Source organism: Chinchilla lanigera, unplaced genomic scaffold (assembly GCF_000276665.1).
Source record: "Chinchilla lanigera isolate Chin_1 unplaced genomic scaffold, ChiLan1.0 scaffold00009, whole genome shotgun sequence".
NCBI classification, from domain to species: domain Eukaryota; kingdom Metazoa; phylum Chordata; class Mammalia; order Rodentia; family Chinchillidae; genus Chinchilla; species Chinchilla lanigera.
The window spans coordinates 32,559,277-32,574,898 of NW_004955410.1; the positions used below are offsets into that span (position 1 = coordinate 32,559,277).

Consider the following 15,622-nt stretch of genomic DNA (forward strand, 5'->3'; position numbering starts at 1 on the left):
AGAAGTTAAGTCTATCTAGCCCTCTAGGATAAGCAATGCTTGACTGTAGAAACAGTGATATCAAAAGTAGAAAACAAACAGAAGAGTAACAAACTCACTCAATTCTGCTATGGCATAGATATTCCTGTGTAGCAATAAGGCTGCCCACTGATGATTAATGTTACCTACACCCACCTATTATTCCCGCACTAAAGACAAAGGAAATAGCCCAAGATACTAGCCAAGCCCTCCTTTGGAGGTGCTTACTTGAGTTAAAAAGACTCCATGGAGTTTGATCATTCATAACACCAGAAATCCTTGATCTTAAGTGTATGATTTGTAGGAAAACAAGTCAAAACGTAAACCTAGCCATACCTAAGTGTTGGAGTTGTTGACTCTGCTGTCCAGAATCTTTAGTGGGTAAGAAAATCAAATAAACAAATGGTTACCACTGTTGATACTATATTATAGTATCACCATTGCTGGTTACTACTGATATCATTGGTGATATTATAGTAAGATGTGCAAGGCACAGAGATGATATCAGAGAGGGAAGTTTAACCCCACCTTTAGAGGTACATAGTGTAATAGTTAAGAATACAGACTCTAGGGCCAACTACCCAGATTTGAATCCTGAATCTTCCTAGAGAAGTGTATGTTAATTATATGTCTCAGATTCCTCATCTGCAAAATAGGATTCACAGTAACACCTGCATCATAAGATGAAGTGTGGTTAAGTTACAACAGTGCTGAATACATAAAGATGCTCAAATGGATTGGTTAGTAAGACATCAAGGAGAGATATATCAATGAGATCATCTAAAAGCCAACCTTTGGGACATGTTTGGCAGTTTTTCAAGGGAGCTGTTATGATTTGGATGTTGTGTGAGTGTGTCCCCAATAGCGCGTGTGTTGAGATCTTGGTTCTTAGTGTGCAGATGTTAAGAGGTGGGGAGACCTTCAAGAAGTGGGGGGTAATAGTAGGCCCTTATTTCACAGAGGGCATTGCCCTTGGAAGGGATTAAAGTAGTTCTTGTGAGTTAACTCTCATAAGAAGTTTGTTTTGGAAGAATAAGACTGGTTGCACTGGCTTCTTTTGCTCCCTGTCTGGTGATGTGATCTCTTCCTTTCGCACATGCTTCCACCATTGTGATGTCATCCATCATGAGATGATGTGGCCAAGGGACTCTCACAGAGCCACCATCATACTGTTTTCTTTCAGCCCCCAAAACTTGAATCAAATAAATCTCTTTACAAGTTACCTGGACTCAGGTGTTTTGTTATAGTAACAAAAAGCGATCTGATACATGGACCAGCCAGGAACATGTCAAACAGAAGGAAAAGTGCATATGCAAAATCACGGCAACAAGACAGACCAGCTCTGGAGAGATTTGCTTAGCTTAGTGTAGCTTGAGGGCACTGCATATGCCAGGTAGTAGAGATAGAGGAGTATGGTCATGGGTACCCTGTGTAACCCTGGTTTTATGAAACCAGACTCTGCTTCTCTTCTTTATCTTCTTTACATTACCTACCCTCTCTCACTTCTCTAATTCTTTTCTTTTGTCTGTTTTCTCTCTTGGTCTTATGGGTGACTATTCCTGGATCTTGGCATTTGGTTAAGATTTGCCCTCTGTAGTTATGCCTGCATCCTAAAAAGCCAAAAACAAGTTTTTCTTTATTATTTAAACATTTCTTGGGTTGACTTCAGTCCTAGGACAGCAAATATCGACTCTGTAGAATTCTGAACTCCACAGTGGTTAGGACTTTCTTCTTAACTGCTCCGTTTCATCCTTAAATAGGACACTCTCCATTGTATTCCTACATCTGCTCTTGGTTTACTATTGATTATGATTTAGATTCTTATACTATTTACTTCCTCTGTGTTATGTATAAGTAGATCTTTCACACTCACCCACCCCAGGATGCCCATTTTGGTCCAAACTGAATGGATGGCCTTTTCTTCCGTTTCACTCTGACTCAGCAAGAAAAAACTAGGTACAGTTAGAGTTCAACTATTCTCTTTACAGGTATGGAATTGGACAGCTCTGTACCTTGTCTATGTTCTTCGAGGTAGTTAGCTCTATACCTGTATCTCTCAGTAACTAATCCTCTCTGTCATGTAACTGGAAAGCTGGGATGCTTAGCACAATGCTGAGTGAAATGTAAGATTAAAATATCATTTTCTTCATGATCTATAGTCTATATCTTTCATAGAAATGATTGAAAAAGAAAACAGATAGAAGAGACAAATTGAGGGCAGAAAGACCATGCAAACGTGATGTGAAACTTTAGGTTGCTAGCAGATACAACAAGAGTACAAATAGAACCTGGGGACAAAACCTAGAAAAACTAGGTAAGAGAAAGAAAATAAAAGTAGAGTGGAAACAATCCAACTTTTAAAAATCAGCCATTTGGCCAGGATACTGGCTGAGAAGATTGGCATGGAACCATTTGAACATCATTTGGGTGCTCTGAATGCTGATCAGTTTATGGAAACCATCTAGCTACACAGTGTACTGTGGACAACCCAATTGTGTTTAAGGCACTAGAACTTTGTGAAAGGTTACTGAGACTTGGAAACTGAAGCATGATTTTTACTTGAGGTTCTGTGACCTTAGGCAAAGCAAATCACTTTTCCAAGCCCTGGTTTGTTACATGGTGCTTATGAGAAACAAAACAGAATAACTGTCATTTGTGCCCAAGTTATCCAACAGCACTTTAGAAACAAGAAAGATAATGCGTGTGAAAGCATTTGATAAAGCTGTAAAGCCAATATTAATAGACCCAATTATAATCACTGATGCAATTTCACTGGAGGAGAAATGTTAAAAATAGTGTGTACTTGATCTTTCAAGGGTTTGCCCCTTCTGTTGGAACAGGGAAATATCAAGGACAGAGGTCTGACCTAGAGATAAAATTACCAATTCATTCCACTTTCCTTTCAGGGTTCTTATGACAATTAACTTGCCAAGTTTCAACCACAAGACCATATGTTTGCTAGATCACGTGGGGAAATGTGGTTTATTCAGATTATTTGTTTGTATTAACATTATTAGCACAGCGCTTCATTTATTACACTGGCCCAAATTCAATCTGTCAGGAGGCTTCCCAGCACATGAAGGTGTAAAAGCCTCTACAATGCATGTGAGTTTTTAAATAGGAGAGCACTAAGCTCACCTCCTCCTCAGCAGATCTTGTTAGTAATCACCTTGGTCCTTACCCAAAATGATATTCATGCTGTTGGCAGGTCTGAGACACTCTAACATCTTGAAGATCCTTCTTAATTGTCAAATGAACTTTCATGTATACTAATGGCAGCCTTAATATTTAATGTCCTTTAATTATTTGAGTTATTTGGCAGTTACTAATCAGTGACCTCACCAAGCTAGGTCATTTAATGAAGCAGATCTCCCATTTTCTGAACATATTGAGTAACAAAATATATAAAAACTGATTTTCTTCAGTGTTTCTTACTTACAGTTACAAATAGCATGATATGTTCACACACTAAAATATAGTCATTATGGTACCCAGATTCATAGTTATTACTGTGTCTGTCCTAAGTCAGTCTGCCAGACATCACTGCCTACTTCTCTACCTCATCTTTCCTCTTTGTTTTCACAAACTTTGTTTCAGCCATATAGACTCTTTCTAAAATTTTAAAAAAATTTTGCATATGCAATGTTTACATTTCTTGTGTGGAGTTGGTACCAGTACACAACAATTCTGAATTTCTGTTTTCATCTCCATACCCTTCCCTACTCCAGCCATCCCTTGATCCCCTTTTCATTTGAGAAATGTCTTATCTCCCTACTTCCTGTTATCTATCCTTTACTTTGTTTTTTTTTCTTATCTTTTACTTTGATCTTTCATTATAATTTGCGTTTCTCATATAAGAGAAACATGTGATATTTAAGTTTGTGTGTCTGATTTATTTCACTTAACATTATGGTCTAAGAGTGCATCCATTTTCCTACAAATGACCCGAGGTTGTTCTTCCTTATGGTGGAGTAGTACTCCATTGTGTGTAAGCACCAAATTTCCTCTATCTTTTCATTTGCTGATGGACATACAGGGAGCTTCCAAGATTTAGTGATGATGAATCACACTGTTATAAATATGGGTATTCACATATCACTGATATCTCTAATATGATGTCTTTAACTCTTTTAGGAAGATAACCAGAAGGGGAACACTTGGCTCAAATGGAACTTTTACTTTTTGAGGACTCTCCATACTGATTTCCATGGTGATTATACTAGCTTACACTCCCACCAACAGTGTAGAAAAGTTCCTGTTTTCCCTGCAGGAACTTTTGTTAGCATTTGTTATTATTCACTTTTTAATGATGACCACCAAATGCACCATTAGTCCTGTTCAGTAATTTCGTAGCTTTGCATATGGTACTGTCTCTGCCTTCAGCATCTTCTCATAGCCCCAACTATAGTTCAACTCTCATTCATCAGAAAACCTCTGACTCAGGCTTCAAAACTCATCACAGGCATTATACCATAGTGAAGCATTCTCCCAATCCCTATGGCTACTCCATTGTTTCCCTTTGTGGCCTCAACCTTTCCCCACAGGCACTCCCAGTTGTTTTGCATTTGTGGACCCCAAAAGTCTACAAGCTCCTTGGGTTTAGGAAAGTGATTTATTCACCTTCATGTCCCCTTTCCCCCAAATCATCAGGGTGCATGGATATTGGGCATCTCAATCAGACAGTCTGATTCATCTGTCTCAGGAGCTGTACTGTCTCAATCCCCTGTTTTGAGTGTTTCCTTTAGATCAGAAAAACTGGTTTTTCCTTAGAACAAAAGGGGTGGATTATGAAAATGTTATGCAAGAGTAGTCAAATACCGCACTGTTTCCTTCAGGAACAGTCCAGACACAGGACCTACAGTTCAGGAGTGGGGTCTTCTGTGGCAGGCAGAGGGCTGTGGAGGGGGCCGTGATGACCTGCTTCTTTAGAGGATGAGCCTTGTCTGTTCCTGAAACTCTACTCCAACTGCAAAGGTAACTGCTTGCCAAAAGCTTTTTTTTGTATGTGCTGTAGCAACCTAAATGTCTCTCCTGGTCACTGGAAAGAGATACAGACTGTCTTCTTTTCTGCAACTCTTTCTACTGGTGGGAATATTTGGACTATATCTTCACCAACAGGCTCACTTGAATATAGGTAAAATTGATTAGAGTGAAGTTACTAGAAACAGAATGACATAAAGTGCTTTTTTTGGTGATGAAAGTGTTGATGAGTTCCCTGGCACAGAGATTTAAGAAAGAACATTAAGTCTTGGCCACTTCCTGGATGGGTACAGAGGAGAAAAACACTAATCTTAGATGTTAATTAAATGATATGGCCATGAATACTGGCCTTTTCCAGGGAAAGAGGGAGGGAGAGGAGACCAAGACAGAGACAGAGACAGAGACAGACCAAGACAGAGACCAGGAGAGAGAAACTAAGAGAGAGACACCAGGGGAGATAGATACCAGGAGAGAGAGATGGAGACCAAACAGTAAGAATTACTTATAAGTATGGTGTTGTGCCATTTCTAATTTACAGATGGTAATATTTTTGTGTAAGAAAAGTACTCTAGGACAAATTTCAGAATGCTACAAATCAGAATGGTATATTGGTACCTAATGTTTAATAGATATACTGTAAATTGTTAATTAATGAAATGTGTGCTGAGTATTAATGAAAATGAATGATCCCAACAAGCAATGGAACACATTTGTATCTATATTTACATACAGATATATATGTAAATTGGTATATGTATATCCTCCCATGTAAAAAAAGCAGTTGTATTTTTAGCAGGTACTTTTAAAAAACTCAGTCAGGGCTTCCTCTCACTTCTAATTTGAACGTAAGATATTGGAGTTTTTCAATCATCACAAAGGAAAGGTAAAGCAAAAGGGAAGGGGTGATTTGGTAATTATTTATACTTGTTTGATAACCTGCAGCTAAATAGTAACTTTTCAGGACATTCCCCTAACTCCTCCAAGTCAAGAGCTCAGGAAGCAATGAAATTTAGGGAAAGGATATTTTTTAGAGGAATTGTTGTGGAGATATTTTTTTAGTCTTTGTAATCACTTCTCACAAAAAATACTTGAGGTTACAAATGCAATGTAAGAAACACTACACTTTCTTCATCAGGAAGAGGGGACCAAGAGAAACCAAATTGTGATATATCCACACAATAGGTAGACATGTGCCCGTTAAAATCAGTCAAGTATATGTGCTTGGACATAGCATGATGTCCAGCATGGGTTCACAAATGGGAAATCAATACTTGGCAACAACTTGTAAAGATTATTTTAGAAGGTTGAGAAGGTGGAGATATAAATTTCTCACTCCATTTTATTCATACATTTTATTGTTTTAAATGCTTGCAATGAGTCAACCTGACATATTTCTTATTTGGACAAAGAATACTGGAAGGAGGGAATGTGAATGTGTGAATGAGAACAAAGAAATGAGAGACCAGATGACCAAAATATGATCAAGATATGACCTTATTTATGTTATGAGTTGGTGGAGGTATTGTGTTAAGAAGGAGGCTATGCATTTTGAATCATTCTTAATAGACTTTCTGCTATTAATATACTAGCTTCTTAATTAAGCATTAACCTTTTACAAATTAAATATAGTACTAAAGGAAGAAGGAAGAGTACATTTGGGAACCATGGGCAACATACAAAAACTTGGCTAACTTTCAAAGAATCACAGAGACACCAGGTTGGGTAAAAAGAAGGACGGGCTGGCGGGTTAATAATAAAATTTTCTTTGTAAACATCATATTTTATAATCTGCATAGTATTTTATCACCTGGGTATCTTATTAGCCATTTAGAAAATTTTTCAAAGGCATGTGGGGGTTCTGGTATTATTGGTTCTGAAAAATAAGGAATGAAAATATCTTTACAGAAGAGCATTATAATACATATGAACATACACATGCCTTTGAAAACTATCTAGATAAATATTCATGAATAAAACCCACTGAAATGACATGCTGTTATTTGTTTTCTACTTACTTACTTCTATTAAATTTATGAAGCTCAATTTTGAGTCTTACTGTATAATTTAAAATGCCCCAGACATTCACCCTCAAATCTCTCATAGAGAAATCTCGGGGAAGGTAGGCTATCATATAGGGGTAGTAGAAAATGTGCTTGAGTTAGAGGTGGCACAGCTCAAGATAAAAAGCAGTTTACTCTGAGTGATCCGGATATTAGATGATGGATCTCAAAATTAAATCTAAGTCTGTCCCACCAAAGCTTACATCCTAAAAAATTTTTTCTGTCTGAATATAAAATCATTGCATGCTCAGGCAGCTGTAATCCAAATCTCATGTGTCCATTTACACTGTCCAAAAGAGGAGTATTTTTAGAATGGGAAAATAGTGACTTTTCTAGGGCAAGATGTGCCGGTACCAAAGGTGCCTTATTTAGTGGTGGCTATAAAACTAGGCATATCTACACTGCTAAAAAAGGGAGGAAGGTGTGTGTGTGTGTGTGTGATACATTATTTTACATGACAAAAGGGACTTTGTAGATGTGATTAAACAAAGGATCTTCAGATGAGAGCAAGATTTTCTGGGTGGCTGATTGTAATCAAAAGGATCCTCATAGGAGGGAGATAGGGAAGTCAGAATCAGGGAAGGAGATGTGATGAAAGTAGCAGATGGTTAGGGTCAGAGAGAGATTTGAGGATGCTACCCTGCTGACTTTGAAGCTGAAGGGGCCATGAGCCAAGGACTGTGCACAGCCTCTAGGAACTGGAAATAGAAGGGAATAATCTCCCCTTGAGCCTCTAGAAAGGAATGCAGTCCTCCCGACACCTGGATTTTGGCTCAGAGGGACCAGTTTGTTCTGACCTCCAGAATTACTAGATAATTTATTGGCATTGTCTTAAGCTACTAAATAATTCGTTACAGCAGCAACAGGAAATGAATACAAAGTGTAATTGACTCTTCCAGGTGAACTTGACTTTTCAAGCAATCAGCGTCCCTGTGGGACAGGAATAGGCTGGCTGGGGAATGTTGCTGAGTGGAGAGCTGGCATGGTTGGTGATGAGGGAAAGGACTTTTAAGATGAGCTCTGAGGTGTGTGGGTCATGATTGGGCTTCTCCACCATCATTCTTCCTTAATTTCAGGGCCACAGAAGAAGCAGCATAATTAGAAAGACATACATGCAACAATATGCTCATAGAAGATATTTTTTGCACATTATAGAAAAATTATAAAACAATTTAACCAAGGTCATATGAAATAATTATCCTTGTATTCAACCCTTGCATATTTTCACCACTCTCAGTTGTTTGGCCTTTGTGAGTTTGCAAGAAGAAATTTTACTGCAAATCATAAATTATTTAAAACCTACCAGAAAGGCTTTCTGAACCAATTCCCACAGAGCAGACATTTTCTGAATCTCAATCTTCCATCACTGTCCAGGAGATGCAAAAGAAGTTGGACAAGGCACATAGTCTCCCTGAGGTTGCTGTTTTCTGAAATTTTGCCTAATTCTTTGAGACAGGCAGAGAATCTCAAATCTTAGATCCGGAAGGAAATCCAGATTACAGCAGCCCAGATTTCCCATTTAATGTAGCGAAAATCAAGGCAGTTACTTGTCCAGAATTTCACACTGTGATGTACTCTGTGTAATGATTGATTATCAACTTGATTGCACTGAGAAATACCTAGGAGATTCATAAAGCACACTTCTGCTTAGCTAAGAGGGTGTTTCCAGAGGTGATTAGCATGTGGGACAGCAAATGGCAGGAGGAGAACTATCCTGAATGTGGGCAGAAAGATTCAGTACGCTGAGGACCTGGACGGAGCCAAAACAAACGGAGCAAGGCTCCCTCACTTTCTGTCTGCTTCTCGGTGCCATGAAGTGAGCAACTTTCTCTACCAAACCCCACCTGCCACAATGTGCTGCCTCATCATCAGCCCACAGCAATGGTGCCAAGAGACCATGGACTGAAACCTCTGAAAACATAAGCCAAATTAATCCTCCTTCCTATAAATTGTATATGTCAGGTCTTCTGTCACAGCAGTGACAAGCTGACCAACATACTCTTTCTGTGCCTGAAATGTCCACACAGTGTGCTGGGCTCTATAGGAGATAGCAGGGGTGACAATGAAGTGAGAGTTTATTTTTGTCCCCAAGATTATAACCTGAGGAGAGAATATATAAATTTCATAAACGTATGAAACAGTTGCTTACATATAACAGAGTTCAGTGTTGTTTTACTGGAGGACGCACACTTAGCTTAGACAGGCATTACTCATTGAGAATACTCATTGATTTTAAAGATAAAAATTTTACTGACTTTTTTTATTTTACAAAAGTAATCATTTGTGTGTTCTTTATTTTTTTGAAACAGGGTTTCACTGTGTAGTTCAGGCTGGGCTTGAACTCACTACATAGCCCATGCTGGCTCTGAACTCACTGTGAACTTCCTGCCTCAGCCTCCCAAATGCTGGGATTACAGGCATGCACCACCATGCCTGGTGCTTGGTACATTATTTTGAAAATATAGTCAAATAAAGGAAAGAGATTAGAAATTGTCCATATCAACCACACATAACCACTCTTAATATTGTGTTAAACATCCTTATAGAGCAATATTATGATTATACATAGATAAACATACAATCATATGCTTATTAAAATAGAAAATATATAATAGGCATTACATATGTAAAATATACATATAATGAGAGATACTGGAAATATATACCCCCAGCACATGTATATTTTTAGTGACTGTAATCCTGTTATTTGTTGCTCTGCTAGACAAATATTTAGAATCACTGAATTTCAGAGTTGGGGTGGATATACTAAATAAATTTGGTCTACCCACCAAAGAAATAAACTTTTAATTTTTTAAATAGTTTCAGATTTATATAAAAATTGCAGAGTTCACCGTTCTTACTTTCCAAATTCATAACATCATACTTAGTATGGTACATTTCACTTCTCATATTTTGATGCTGTTATGTTAGATGCATTCACATTTAGAATTGGTATAGCTTCTTGGAGAATTGATCTCTTTATCATTATGTAACGTACATCCCTATTTCTGGTAAACTTCCTTGTTCTGAAGTCACTTTGATGGGAAATAATAAAGGTAACCCAGTCTTCTTTTGATGAGGGGTAGAATGGTATATCTTTTTCCATCACTTCATTCTTAATCTGTTTAAATCTATATTTAAAGTGGATTTTTTGTAGACAACATATAATCGAGGTTTGTTTTTAATCCACTCTGTGTATTTCTGACTTTTAATCAGTATATTTAGACCTTCATATTTAAAGTGACTATTGATATCATTAGACTCACATCTACTACTTTTGTAACTGTTTTTCCATTGCCACAATTATTGTTTTTTGCTTTTTCTCTCTCCTTTTCACCTTTCTCCGGTTTTATTGACAATTTTATATGACACTATCTTCTCTCTTGGTGAACCAATTATATTCATTTTTTAAAAATTTAGTGGCTGCCTTAAATGTTACAGTTTAGATTTTAAACTAACATAAACCAACCTTTAATATCACTATGCCATCTCACTGTAATATGCATTTCCTATAAGGGGATATTTTCAGATTTCCCCTCCCATCCTTTGTAATACTACTGTCATTCACATACCTGTATGCTACAATCACCCAGTCCGTTGTTAGTCTTACTTTAAACATAGTTACTTTTTAGATCCATTTAAAAGAAAGTGACGGGGCTGGGGATTTAGCTCAGCGGCAAAAGCGCCTGCCTGGCAAGCGCAAGGTCGTGAGTTCGGTTCCCGGTACCGGAGAAAAACCAAAAAAAAAAAAAAAAAGAAAGTGACATTTTGTTTTACTTTTATTTATTCTTCCACCATTGCCTTTTCCCCTCAGGTCTAAGTTTATCACCTATATTATCTTCCCTCCTCCCTAAAAATTACTTTAACATGTCTTACAGGACAATTCTGCTGGCAATGAATCTCCCAGGTATTGTTTTCTCAGAATGTTTTTGTTCTCCTTTACTACTTAAAGACAATTTCCCTGTAGAATTTCAAAGTAGATTTCTACTTTGGTGGGATCTTTTTCATTCAACATTTGAAATAGTTCACCACATTTTCTTCTTGCATATGTGGCATCTGGTGAGATATTCTATAATTCTCATCCTTGTTTCTTAATAGGTAAATCTCTCCTCTCATCTTGGTTTCTTTCAAATTTTTCTGTTTTTGATTTTCCACAGTTTAAATATGTTATGTCTAGGTGTGGTTTTCTGACGTACGTTCCGAACTTCTTAAATATGTGGTTTGGTGTCTGTTTTAATTTTGGAACATTCTTAGCTATTTTCACTTCAAAAATTTCTTCTGCTCAGTTGTCTCTTTCTTCTTCTTTTGTTATTCAAATTAAGTATCTTGCAAGTTCCACAGTTTTCGACACTCTGCTTTGCATTTCATTGTTTTTTGTCTTTGACTTTCAGCATGAGGCATTTCTACTGACCTCTCTTCAAGTTCACCCACTTTTTCCTTGACTGTGTGAGTGAGCAAGTCCTTTTTAACACCTACAGTGGCTGGGAACTCACCATCGATTTCACTCCTGGCTATTAGGAAGTTGTATTTTACATTGGTCTAGTATGTGTCTCCCTAGAGTTTCCATCAGTTAGTTTAATCCACCTATTAACTAGTTTCTTTCTTTAGGAGAACCAGCCTTAAAGAATGTGAAAAAAATGAATCCCTCCTCTCTGAGTCTTCTCCCTTAACCTACCTGCCCTGTTTCTTTGACTATGCTTCCTATCGAAATTCTTCACCACCTGTACAAAAGGACTACAAGGTGAAGGTCTGCACTCACTACAATTGTACAACGGGTATAGTGCTGGGGCCCTGTGAGGACACAGTAGTGGGAAAAACATGCATCGTTGCTCTTTTTCATGGAGCTTATGGTTTAGTGGAGAGATAATATTACCTTAAAAGTTTGATTAACTTTACGGAAGATGCTTTGTAAGAAATAGGTCACATTTCCATTTCCTTGTAGTTTTGCTTTTATCTGCCTTTTCAATGTGAAGACAGTCCATAATACTCAAAACCGGAGCAGGTGCACTCCCCTGAGGAATGTTTCTACCCGTAGTCTTTCCTAGCTGTTTCCTATTGGTTTATAATCTTGTTTGAATATTTTGCTCTGAGTTTATCTGGGCACAATTACATGCTGCCAAGCTATTAGGCAGAAATTCCAGGGGTAGCAAGCTATATAGAACTCAACCTCAAATTTTGAGCAAGTTTTGAAAAAATTCCACTCACTTTGGGGATTCAGAATATGGCCTTTGAGTGGTCACTGATTTCTGTATATACAGAGAGTTAATTTAACTCTGTATGAAGAACATTTATCACTTTACTCTAGAATATGTCATGGTGGAAAAATAAGCTGGTAATATTGTACATGTATTCAAATCCTGCCACCTATATTGGATAGGGAAATGTATTCAACCTTAGATGTTAAGTTTCTTTATTTGTACAATATAGCTAGAGACTTCTTAGGACTAATATAAATGTGTATAAAGCACCTAGTACCATGTTTTGTATTTCCTTGTAGACATCCATGCTTGGTTCCTTTCTAAATCTGAACATAAGTGTCTTCCTTAAGGCCAAAAAGAATGCTGGTAGTAGGGGCTATGTATGTGATAGTGCAGAGTAAAGTCTTCCGATCTCAGGAATAACTGGGTAGCAATTTTGAAGGAAGCACAATGAATTGAGATGCATGGATTTGACTAACAGGCAGATACCAGGAAGCACAATATAAGGGTTCACTAACTCTGGTAGTTGTTCCAGTGATTCTAGCAGATTTTTTGAACTGTTGGTAGAAGAATGGCTGCCTGATGTGTACGGTTGTCCCAATGATAGCCATCGCATAACTCTTCTAAATTGAGGACATTGAGTACACAAAGAGCTCCAATAATGATGATGAGAGGTCACAGGTGCTTTCAGATAGCTTCACATTTTGTGTTCATGATGTAGAATAATAACATATAAACTGTCCTTCATTGGAATTATACGAGAAAGCTGAGATTTCTCTTACTAAGGAAGTGAGGCTTGTTGACATAAATGCTCATTGTTAAGGCCATTGATTTTTCTGAACCACTGAAACATCCTTTGGACTAAAATAGTGGAGAACCATTACCTTAAGCAATCCTGAGTACATTCTACATCGGAAATACAATAAAGGACTGTGCAGGAATATGTTAGAAATGAGACAACTGCTCGATGGTCCTGATGTGAGTATCTAGGAAGTGTAGGCAAGGTTAAGTCCACTCACTGTTTTCTATGAAATGTCCCTGGACATTTGGAACTGTCCCTTCGAACCAATCATACACTGACTTGGTGAGTATAAGGGAAAGAGACAATGCCCACTTCTTGCATTACTATGTCAAATCAATCCAGTCCCATTTATCAGAAACTAACCGAGTAGACATTTATTTCCCATCAGCAAAATATATGACAATATTATCTAGCTGCCTGGAGTGTCCTAGAGAACTTTCATTTAATTTGGAAAGCATTTTATACCTCAGTTTGAGTGACAAGCAGTTTACACACATGCAGATATTTTGTGTGCTGGCTACTGGTTTCATTTCAGGATTAAAAATTAGGGTGTCATCTTTATTTTGATGACTTCCTATATGGTCAGATTTAACACATTCATTGTTACAAAGAAATCTCAGTTTTCTTATTGACTTTCATCTATTTTGTGAAGTGGATAATCGAAGTAATCAGAATGTACATTTTCCCCCCCTTGGGGATCACTAAAGTAAGGTTGTAAAAGAAATAGTTTTTGTTGTCAGTTATAACACAGCTCATAAGCTTTTTTTATATGTCTTAAATTGGCTTACTTCTAAAAAAGCTTTATTCACCTATCCCTCGCTTTCTTAGCTGATTTTACATGCTGTTATAACTATTTGATTATGACTTTATCTCCATCCTACAAAAAGAGTGCTGTAATGTGATAACACCCTATTTTTTATAGCTGTAGTACCTACAAGAGTGTGAAAAACTGCTAGTTCATACATACTGCTCAATAAATCCTTGTAGAAACAAAAATGAATAAGTTTAAGCTTCAGCTTTGAAATCCAGACCACATTTCATCCCTTAGGACTATGTATTCAAAGTACTTATAAAGTTATTATTATATTTATCACTATGTACCCAACACAGTTTATATAATGATGATTGTATCAATTTTGCAGATAATTTCTCATGCGCTAGGGCTTTGATCCTGAAAATAATTCTTTGAGGAAGCATCTGCAAAACAAGTATCTGTTCTTTACTGATGACACTCAAGTGAAAACTTACCCAAGATCTCACAGCTCATAAAGGTTGGGGCCAGAGCCAAAGAAAACACTTGTGGCTGTAAGTTCTTTATGCCCTTTCTGTGTCTCAACCTCAGCACTCATTTAGTGCTGAGTAAGTCTGCAGGCAGCTATTCTGCACATTATAACATATTTAGTAGCATGCTTGGCCTCTATCTACTAGATATGAGTAGTAGCCTCTGTCCCATTGCGACAGTCAAAAATGTCTCTCCAAAGGTCCCCTTGGAGGTAAAATCAGTTCCAGCTGAGACCGGGTGATCTAATAGCAGGTATAACATGGTAAGTGCTCTGAGACAGGCATACGAAGAATGAGAGAGAAAGTCGAGAACCCCCTTCTGGTGAATTTGATCTGGATCTTTACTGTAAAATGATTGAACTGACCATGCAGGCTTTATTGTGATGAGAATAAACACAAAATATTTGTTGAGCATGCATGATGTGTCAAATTTAACTCCAAGGGGGAGAATATAATAGGCACTGCTAGCATCTTACTAAAATGAAACACCATCTTAAAGTCCATCTAGTGGAACATAAAGCTATTTGGGGACAGTCAATCTCATGATATACATTTAGCAGCTAGATTGATCATGTTATCCACCAAACATTACTTAGGAAAGAATTGCCTCCCACTTATGTTTGTAGCTTGTTAACCTATAAATCAGTCCCAATCACCATTTAATTGTACGGTACATGGAGATTGTGTTTTCTAGTAAGTTTCAGGCTCATTGGGAATATTCAAAACATATTGAGTTTGAGTCTTTTACATGAACGTGAGAAGAAGAAAAATCTTTAGATCTCATATCCACTGAGCCAGACCTCTTAGGCCAGCTTGGGAACTCTCCATAGATAAATATGATAAGCAATTCTTTGACTTAGTTTGGTGAACATGCAAGAGCTAGGCTAAATCTTCTACTTCCTTTTGAGAATTACTGGAAAACTGAGAAAGATTCTGATCTCTCTCAAATAATATGCTCTCCCTCCTTAAAATGATCATTCAGGCTATGCACAGGAGCTGCTGCTACATCATTTATTAGAGCTTAACACATAGCTTGATAGTCACATAGGCCTAATCATACAAGTTATGCAGCTGGGTGTAAGTTCTATTCACGTAACATATGTGGGCCTCAATGTCCTAATCTGTAAAATGGAATACTAACTTCCACCTAATTTTTTGAATAGTCTAAAAAATGCAGAAAAACTTTTAGTGTTGGGCTCTGTACAAGTCGATGATAAGCGGTGGCTAGCATTATCATCACATCATCTTATTTTTGTCACCACTGTTAAGGACACAATTCCTTT

At 37.4% G+C, this 15,622-nt stretch overlaps 1 protein-coding gene across 4 annotated transcripts in view; it reads left to right on the forward strand.

The window, feature by feature from the left end:
- Nucleotides 1-4,831: 4,831 nt before the first annotated feature.
- Ccdc129 (coiled-coil domain containing 129) overlaps nt 4,832-15,622 on the forward strand; it is a 127,283-nt gene continuing 116,492 nt past the window's right edge. For 3 of the 4 annotated variants that reach the window (XM_005377517.2, XM_013510631.1, XM_013510633.1), the window contains exon 1: nt 4,832-4,992. The gene's annotated coding sequence lies outside the window, so the exon portion shown is untranslated. Of the gene's footprint in view, nt 4,993-14,200; nt 14,364-15,622 lie in introns of all 4 variants that reach the window. The other variant, XM_013510630.1, reaches the window with a different exon arrangement.